This window comes from Cryptomeria japonica, chromosome 7 (assembly GCF_030272615.1).
Source record: "Cryptomeria japonica chromosome 7, Sugi_1.0, whole genome shotgun sequence".
Classification (NCBI taxonomy): Eukaryota; Viridiplantae; Streptophyta; class Pinopsida; order Cupressales; family Cupressaceae; genus Cryptomeria; species Cryptomeria japonica.
The window spans coordinates 331,493,831-331,504,724 of NC_081411.1; positions in this window are offsets into that span (position 1 = coordinate 331,493,831).

Genomic DNA, 10,894 nt, shown 5'->3' on the forward strand with positions numbered 1-10,894 from the left:
ATAAAAAAAAAGAGGTTGTACATGCCAATTCATTATTAAGGTGTTATATGGTAGGCCAGATGTGGCTATCTTGATATTGAAGCAACTGTTGCATGTAGACAAGAATGGTGAAGCTTGTCATGGCATGGATGATACCAAGAATGAGTTGTGCTCTCAATTTGCACCAAACCTTTTAGATGAATGAAAAACATATATAGAGAGGTTGTTGTTGATGGATGTGAGCGTTGATGCTATTATGGACAAACATCTTGATGATCCCATTTTTCATGACATGTTGAAGAAGATAGATTCATTTGTCACATGCAAGTATGTTATCAACATAGCAACGAGGGTCTGTTCTATTTAGTCACGAAAGCATGTGCACGATGCCACTAGCATCTTAGAATAGAAAAAACAAGATGAGGCTAATTTCTTTTTTTCCCAACAACTAGAAGGTGCTGACATAACTTTCATTATGGGAATACAAACGTCTTGGATGCTTGACATGATGGTTCAATTCTTGCATGACTCAATCATCTCAATGGATTCGACATTTGCAACAAACAAATACGGGGTAAGTCTCTTCCAACTTAACCTGTTTTCATACAGCCCATTTGATTTGTGGATGCTCATGATCTTCCTGTTTGTTGTTTAAAACAATATCAATTGAATTTGTGTCTCATATTCGACGAGCAACAATCGGGGGTGCCTGTTGCATGGGTTGTGACATCGAGGAATAAGATCGAGGATATTTAGGTATGGTTGATGGAGTTGCAGAGATGAGAAAAGGAAAAGAGGCTTGATTGGAGGATCAATGCATTTATCATGGATGATGCAAGTGCAAAGATTCATGCGATAGAGTAAGTGCAAGAGCAAAATGTTTGTCTACATTAAATGAAACATTATGATACGTTGGTCTACGTTTTATTTAAAATGAGAAGGCTCAATTAAATGTTTTGTTCCTAACAGGAGTGTTTTTGAATGTCGTGTCATACTTTGTATTTGGCACGTGCATCGTGCATGGTTGAAGAATGTGTACAGGTCTGAAATGAAGGAAAGAGCAATGGACATTTTTCACCATTTAGGGGCGATAATGATGGCAATGAATGAAAGTGAAGAGAGCACTATGTAGGAGCTGTACACTTTCTTTGCTAAATTTAATGATCAACCACATTTTCTACAGTACTTCTACAACACATGGTGTCAAGGAGAAGGCCGTATCGGTGAGTTGGACATTACCTTCAATATGTCTTTATGACTTGTTACCCATTTTGGTTGTCGTTTGGTAGTTGACATCCTACTGCTATTTTTAATTTCTTTTTTTCTATTTTTTTTTGGCTAGCTATGTGGGCGAAAAAACTTAAGGAATTTTGCTCATGCTAACCAAGACTCAAATAATGCCATCGAATCATACCATGGAAAATTGAAGTCGCTAGACCTAAGAGATGATAAAAAGACATGCTCGAGAAGGATGGACAATATATATTTTATACTTGTGTATAAAGTGGAACCATTCTACCAGCATAAGCGAGAATTGCAAGATTTTGGATTTATCAAAAAATACAGGTTGACACATTTGCAAACTAGTATGGAGAGGGAAAAGGCAATTCCTGATGCTGATTGTGTTCCAAATGACACTGCTCCTAGTTGGTACTGGGTGAAAAGTCAGTCCTTGTGCAACTGGTATGTGGTTAGAAAATTTGGGGATCAATTCTACATCTGTGAATGTCCATGGAGTTTGCAAGGAAACATACATGCAAGCATGTGTTGAAGGTTGTTGCAATGATGAACAATTCATTCCATGATCCACGTGTTCCAGGTAAGTGGATGTTTGTGAATGTTGATCTTTGCTAACTTAAAAGATGTGTAGTTCACTCTAAGATCTCATTTCATATAGATCCTATTCCTATGTCGACTCCAACATCTACTAATACTAATGAAAACCTAACACTTGAACCTCTCGTCGATAGCATTTCTAATGAACATATAAATTTAGAGGATGTGGATACCATAATGTGGAACGAAGCAAGCAAAAAGTTAAACATGTTGTCATAAACAATGTCAAGTTTAGACGATAAACTAATGGCATTTGTAGGCTGTCTGGATAGGTTCATAGCTGATCTTTGGAATGTCGGTGTCATGTCATTTGATTTTACTCCCTCTACCAATCCAGCCAATACAACCACCGAACATATGCGGCCTTGGTTCAGTTCAAGTCAAGTCCGTCGTCACAATCAGTGAAAACATAGGTAGAGTACTACGAGTGAGATTTGTCATGATGTTTATCATCCTGTCACCTTTGAGTTCCCCTTTAAGACTTCTAGGAGGAGAATGAGAAAGAGGCAATTTGACCAAACACTGAAACCACATGTCCTTGCCACTGCATCAGTTGTGTCTAATACAGGTTGGTAATCTAGTGTCACTTGTAAGTGGTTTCTAAACATGTGAATGCTGCATGCATTTATTTAGTCGTCATGTCTTGTAGTTGGTGAAAGTGATCCACACTTATATGTGACAGTGTTCGACACCCCCTCAATACCTAGCCATAGGAGTCATCATCGATGATTGGCTTTTGATGGTCTTTTACGTGGATAGGGATCACAAAATGATCCTCACTGATACTAATTTTCAAATTATTTGTTCATATAAGTGTCATATATGTGCTTGATGTTTAGCCATTCTTCATTCAACCTGTTGCGTAATATGGAACAACTTTATCTATTGTACTTGCGTTGTAATATTTACTATTACTATCCCTAACCATATTTTATAATGTATCTTTGTATGCAGGTCCATTTTTTTCATCATTTTTTATCCCTTCATGGCTTTCACATACATGTCGGGAGACAGGCGCAGGTTTTATGCAACTTAATTTTTGGTATTACGCTTTTATGTCTTCAATTTATTGAATGCTCTAGTTAAATAATTAATACTCTTATGATGTGATTATGTCTTGCATTTTTTGAGTGCTTAACACTCTTGTGTCTTACATTTATTGAATGCTATAGTTATATTATTAATGCTCTTATCGTATGTATCTGCAGACTGCTATAGAGGTTGGCAAAGAACGATGAGGAGTTTGCGTTATTTCAATGCCTCCCAGATATCATCATTGTGGATATTATTCAAATGATAACTCCTAGATGGGCCGGTGAGTGGACCGTTCAAACTGGAAGACATTATTCCGAGGATAATATGTACACTATCCACATAGAAGAGGTGTTGTTGTTCACCTGAAAGTCGACTTCGGGGACAGTCTCTTTGTAAAGGTGACTATGGCCAGTGTATTTCACCCTTACATATTGGCCCAATCACTCTCCCTTAGTTTCACATAATGTGTGTTAACAGAACCCATTAGAGACGTGGACGGGCCCTGGTGCCATGCTTCGATGAGAGTATTGAGGATGTCACACCATTCTTTCCATGGAACCTCCTTATTACGGACTACACCCGCTTTTTCACTAGTTATGATAGTCCTTTGCCAACACCGAGGTTTGTCAGGATACATAGTAGATTCACAACACAGAGGAGGTCCTCTCATTAAAATTGTATAACTGTTCCTGTATGACTATGCTCTTTTTATAAAATAGTTCATTTCTATGGTTACATAGCCGATCTTTGTACATCATTTGTCTCGATTATGTTTATGATTTATATGTTTGTGTCGGTTATGTTTACAATTTATATGTTTGTCTCTATACACTTTATATGTATACAAACCAATACACTCAATATGTTAATTTAAATCTAATAAATATAATCCTTTCTCTAAACATGTCATATCATTAAGTCTACTCTAAAAGGAATAACATTGATTTATGTAATAATGCAATTTTGATATGTAATGAAATTAAGATGTGAGATATGGAATGTAGATGTGTAAATTGTGAAGACTTGGATTGAAGACAATTTTCTCTCCTTCATGATGATGCAAGTATGTCAATGATTCGTTTAAGATAGATCAACAAGATTAATTAAAGAGGTTAGGTTTTAGAAATGCATTATTTTTACAATATAAACAATGCATTACATGTCATCAAAGGGAATGGGGCAAGATAATTGAAGACAACACTAGACTCTGTGTATAACACTACCAGATAGTATAAAATAATTTCATAAGTGATCGACAAGGAAACTTAAAAATTGAACATAAATTACATACAGTAGAAATTATCGACAAAGTTGTCATACATGGTAAAGATAGTCTGCGAATCAGCGAAATCGACTAACACGACGTCTTACTTGATTTCGCTGATTTGCGGACTGCCTGGCTGCCATTTCCTTTTGCCCTGCGAAATGACAAAATAGACTAACATGCTATGTTAGTCAATTTTGCTGATTTGCGGACTGCCTGGCTGCCATTTCCTTTTGCCCCACGAAATAGTGAAATCGACTAATTTTCCTTTTGCCCCATGAAATGACAAAATCATCTAACATGACGTGTTAGTCTATTTCATCATTTCACGGGGCAAAAGGAAATGGCAGCCAGGCAGTCTGCGAATCAACAAAATTGACTAACATGACATGTTAGTCGATTTCAACATTTTATGGGGCAAAAGGAAATGGTGCCCAGGCAATCTGCGAATGAGAGAAATCGAGTAAGTTGATTTCGCTGTTTCGTGAGGCAAAAGGAAACGGCAGCCAAGCAGTCCACAAATTAGAGAAATTGACTAACATGGTGTCTTAGTCAATTTCGCCGTTTCACGGGGCGAAAGGAAATGGTGGTTAGGTAGTCTGTGAATTAGTGAAATCGACGAACGTCTTACTCGATTTCGTTGATTTGCGGACTGCCTGGCCACCATTTCCTTTTGCCCCGCGAATCAGTGAAATCAACTAAGATGCCATGTTAGTCTAATTTATTGGTTTGCAGATGAAATAAAATGCCGATCAGGCAGTCTGTGAATAAGCAAAATCGATTAACATGACATCTTACTCGATTTCGTTGATACGCGGACTGCCTAGGTGCCATTTCCTTTTGCCCTAGGAAATGGCAAAATCGACTAACACATTGTGTTAGTCAACTTCACTGATTCACAAACTGCCTAGCTACCATTTCCTTTTGCCCCGTGAAATGGAAAAATTGATTGACACTACGTGTTAGTCAATTTTTCCATTTCGTGGAGCAAAAGGAAATGGCGGCTAGACAGTTTGTGAATCACCAAAATTGATGAACACAACGTCTTACTCAGTTTTGCTGATTCGCGGATTGCCTAGCCGCCATTTCCTTTTGCCCAGCGAAACGGAAAAATTGATTGACACTACGTGTTAGTCGATTTTGCCATTTTGTGGAGCAAAAGGAAATGGTGGCTAGATAGTTCGTGAATCACCAAAATTGATGAACACAACGTCTTACTCGATTTTGCTAATTCACGGATTGCCTAGCCGCCATTTCCTTTTGCCCCACAAAACGATGAAATTGACTAACACACTGTGTTAGTATAATTCGTTGAGTCATGGGGCAAATGGAAATGGCGGTCAGGAAGTCCGCAAATCACCGAAGGTGCATAACACACCATCTTAGACGCTTTCGGCATTTGGAAAGGCCAAAGAAACTTAAAATGGAGTATGGCAGGTTTTTGAGGACATAAGTGATCGACAATGCAACTTAAAAATTTGACAATTTATGGACAACACAACTTAAAAATTTCACAATTGATGGACAACACAACTTAAAATTTCACAATTGATGGACAACACAACTTAAAAATTTCATAATTGATGACCCTATTTTCAGCTCCAAATTCTCATTCGAGGACAAAAATTCGTGAGGATCGACGACAGAATTCGAAGACAAAAATGGGTGGAAACTTGCGAGTAAGTATACAATCTCTCCCTCAACCTGATATCTATAGACACATGTTTGCAAGTGAGAAATACAAAAAATGCCTAAACGAAAAGGGAAAACCAGGGACAGAGAAATTCCAAAACGGAAGGTCAGCCCAAAAAAAAAACCTAGGATGGTAAACCCGACCAAGAGGCCTATGCAAAAATCACTGTTAGATGCATTTTCTGGTTCTGCAGATAGATCAGCCAAGTGTGTTTTTAAAGACACTTTAGAGGGTTGCATTGATGCTTTAATCCTAGATCCCGGAAAAGACCTGTTTTGTATTTTCTATAAAAACAGAAATGAGAAAATTCCAATATCAAATGCTTGGACATACGATGTAGCCAAATTAATCATGCCAAATGTGTTTATAGACCATGAGTTGATTCAGGTATTACCTAACAATTACGACCCTATCACTAATGTTGTGAGGATGCTGAGTGGGAAACCTTTGGTGGTAATTACTAGGTCTGTGATTATTGATTGTTTCACATTGAACAAAGAAGCCCTCACTAAGGTAGACCTAGAAGAATTTAAAATGGAGTATGATAGGTTTTCGAGGACATACATGAAAGATGAGCTCCCATATCATAGGAGAAGGGGTTTGAAGAACCAACGATTGATGGTTATAGGGAGTGAGCCATTCCCCGTCGATGATTTCCTTGGGTATTTCTAGAAAAAACTACTTTGCCTTTTGTTAGATTCTGGGGGAGGATGCTAGTCCTAGGATGCCAGTGAGTTTTATGTACATGGCTATGAGAATTGAAAACTTGGATGTCAATGTGGAGTTTGATTTTGCTTCAGAAATTGAGAGGAGAATATGAGGGTAGTTGGTGGTGTGGAAGGAGAAGAAGAGCACCATTTTCCACCACTATTCCTTATTATGTCATCTTATCTTGTTTCAAAAAGGGTAGGAATTTGCAAAAATATTGAAATTAGGAATAGTGGATGAAAATGGATATAGGCTCCTAGTTCAACTTTGGTGTTACCTGTGAGATAAGAGACGCAGGGATTCAGATTACAAGGTCTTCCGCGACTCCTTTGTTTGCAGTATTCTTGCTGTTTTCCATGGAGTGCTTGATAGATTATCTCCTAGAATAAGGAAAGTATTGAGATCTTTGGCCTATGACCCCGAGAAGGGTTACACTCACAATTTTGCAGATTGGTTTTATATGGGCAAATATACTATTATTAGGGTCTATGGTTGTCCCTAGACTCCCCTTTTTTTGCCCATGTTTGTATCAGAGAGGCTTGCATTTTTGGAATTTATATGGAAAATGTTATGGTTGGAAAGAGAGCTGATTGTTCCAAGGAGGAAAGGGTCATTTATGCCTCATCATGTGACATTTGGTGGATTCTCAATCGGATCCAACATGATCAAAAAGTTACAAAGTTACTTAAACATCAATTTCAAGCTGAGACATGGTAAGGAAAGAATGTATGATCCTGAAAACCACATCGACTGTGTTATTAAGTCAGTTTCACATAAGTTACTGATAGAAGAAGATCTGATAAGAAATCTTACGTCAAATGGACAAATTATGGATAGAAGGAAGAATTGGGAAATCATAGCAAGAGTTGAAGAGGAAAAGAAACAAAAGGATCCATCTTTCCCTCGGTTCTATGCTGGTGTGACTGATAGGTTGGAGAGAATATAATTGTGTTTCCAAAATTTTGAAAATATTTATTGCAAATCATCAGGTGTGGAAGGCCCACCAGAAAAGGTTGAGGGTCCACCAAAGAAACTCGTAGGGTTTGTGATTCAAGAGGTAACATATAACAAATCCATAGGAGAAGTGCATGAAGAACATGACGATACACTTGAAGCTGCTGTTGCATTGAGGTCACCATGGACAAAGGAGCCATCTGATAAATAAAATATGGTTCCACCTAGGTACCTGGAAGAGGTACATGGCTATGAGGCTCGAGTAAGAAAATAGGAAAATCCTGTCAATACTAGAGATGAAGAGTGGACATGTCGATGAGGTTCCTTGATGATGACAATTTTATCCATAGTCAAGAATTTAAAGATTTCTAGTTAAAGACAAAAAGGAAGGAATTTGAAGAGAGGAAAGAAGTGAACCTAAGGGGAGTAGAGGAAATGAAACATGAAGAGGTGATTGCTCAAAATTTGAAAGAAATGAGATTGGATGAAACAAACTTGACCCTTGCAGAAGCAAGAGAAATGGTTTTAAATAGTAGCATGCTCATAATTTTGGGAATGAATATGAAACAAATGTTCTTTTTGGATCAGGTCAGGCAATAGGATGATCCAATGCTAATTGCTGAATTTGATTGAGATGAAGGGGTGAGTGGAATAGGGTATAATCCCAAAACTGATATATTAGCCTTGTGGGCGAGCTCAAAAACTACTCGTAAGCCGAAGTTGGTTGATTTGGTAAAGGAATGTCAGGGGGTAGCACTTTTTAAATCCATAAAAGAAACATCTCCATTAGAGGCTGCTACAATGACCACACACTTTGTAATGTTTATGAGGGATACAGTAAAGAAAATGGAAGGAAATTTACACAAACTAGAGGCTGGGCAAAAGAGTATGAATGATGAAATAAACAGGTTATATATTGAGAATGGTACACTGAGAGGAAAGCTAGAAGGTCAGCCTAACAATCAAAATAAGGTAATCATTCTGCATATGCATGCCCCTTAAAAGAAAATTGATAAAATAGGGGACAACAAAGAGTGGACTGAAGAAAAGAAGAAATACGAGAAAGAGATACAAGAAATGAAGACGGCCAATGAGGAGATCCTGCAAAAAATGGCACAAGAAACTCTACGAGTTTTTGAACAAATTCTCCTACACAGGGTCAACTTTATAGTTGAGAAATTGGAAGAGATATTTGGGAGTTATCAGACTTTGTTGACGATGTTATAAGTGTTCAAAGATAATAGGCTGAAATTGGAAAACCTGTCAAACAGGTGGCAACCTGCATATGTGACATTGGAAATGCTACGCAAGGTGACTTAGAGAAACCCTGATGCTGAATCAAAAATAAAAGAAACTTGGCAAATGGTGCAAACAATCGAAAGTGGACTCAATGATGCCAGAAGTATGGAGCAAAAGGTGAGAGTGAAAATTGATTATTTGCACACATTTGAGCATTGGACTATCCCTCGTATCATGGACAATGACAAGCATATCCGGGACTTCAATGATTAGAAGAGCGAATTCACCCAGATTGTAGAAAAGATCACTACACATTTGAAGGAGGAAGGAGATATCAATGTTGAGAGCTTTCATGTGTTTCAAGATGAGATTATAAATGTGGATTTTGGTTATGCTAGGTTTGTTGTAGAGGTGAGGAATTTAATAGACAAGAGGTGGAAAGATCATTTGATGAACATGCCCATCATTCTGAACTTTCAGTGGCCCAATGATTATGAAGTTTACCAATGGGAAGTGACTCATCTGAATGTGCCTGCAATATGATAACATAGATTGCTAGGCACGAAATCCAAGAGTTGTAATCTTCTTCAAATTTTCATTTCTCATTTCTCCATTATGTCAATTAGTTATGAAGCAGTGTCTTGTAACAGTCTGAACCTTGTTGCTTATCCCAATTTTGTATTAAAGGGATAAACCAAGACCAATACAAAAAAGAGTAGATCTTCTGAGAATACCATAACATTATGTTGTACCTCATTTCAATGGTGAAATCAATAGAAGAATAAAAAAACTTCTCACATATATATGAAGTGTTACTTTCACTTTCACTTTGTTTGTTAAAGAATACAAGTATAACTAACTTGTGTGTTATACTTCATCTTATTCATGTGATAAAGCTTAAATAGTTAAATACTCATTGACCTATATTTAATATTTATGAAGAAGAATATGTTACCAAGATAACATAAAGGTTTTGCAGAGGGAAATATAAATTGGGACGACATATCACGATGACCCGTTGTCTCATTAGATTTATCCAAAGGACTTGATTCATCAACACAATGTAACACAAAATGATATGAAGATAAAACAATGAATCTTATATATTAGTTTTGGAATAAAAAGATATACAAAACCTGTGAACTCACAGGTAATTCATGATGTTCTTGTTTGCATAAAAATAACTTTTCATTCCTATAGACTTGCCTTAACACAATACTAGCAGTCCCAATAGACAATGTGTAAAATTGTAACCCCCTCTACATACAAAATGACTCCTTATACATATGTGAGTCAAAAGACAGAAATGAAAGGACACACCCTTTCATTAGTATAAACTAAAATCTGACAAAAACTTAACTAATAACTCCCTAACTATTATGACAACCAAAAACATTACGAAACATATTACAATGACACAAATTAACTTTTTCCATCCACCCTCTGACCCCACTTCTTAATATGCTGAAGACATGTGGCGAGACCCTTAAAGATTAATAAAATTCCCAAATATTTCAAACGGTTATTTTCAAATGCTTTTATGTAATGAGTCCAGTAGTCAAGTTAGTTTCGTCAGTTAGCTTCTTAGTTTTTAGTTAGGTTTAGTTAGTTGGATTCCAAATGAAAGGGTATGCCTTTTCATTATGGAACTGAATCCTCATTTATATGTAGGGGATCTTTCTGGAAAGAGGGGACAGTGTTAATTTTCTATTACTTTTTAAAGACAATATCCTATGTGGTACTTATGCAAGTTGTTTTTGGAAATACTAAGTTGGAGGAGGACAATATGTGTTGAGACCAACTGATTTCATCTTTCATTCTCAATATAAAAATCAAGTATTTCTTTATCTCTGATGGTATCTACCTTTCAATTGGTTGATCAGTTCCTTGTGATAAATCTATTTAACTAGATTCATTTGATGTGCTATCTTATGTACTTGTGATTCAGTTTATCCTTCATTTATAAATAAGCATTTTTCAATCTTCAATAAGAAACTATTATAAGTAGGTGGAAGTTAAGAAAAATTGCCATCATACAATTACTGGTTCTTTTAAATCTACTATATAAAAACCTTTAACCTACAGATTCAGGTTTCAGGTATAGGTTCACTCGCCTTGGTTTAGAGAAGCCTAAAGTGCAAGGGAATTTGATCTATCAATCATTCCCGTTTGTTTGCCAAGATTGA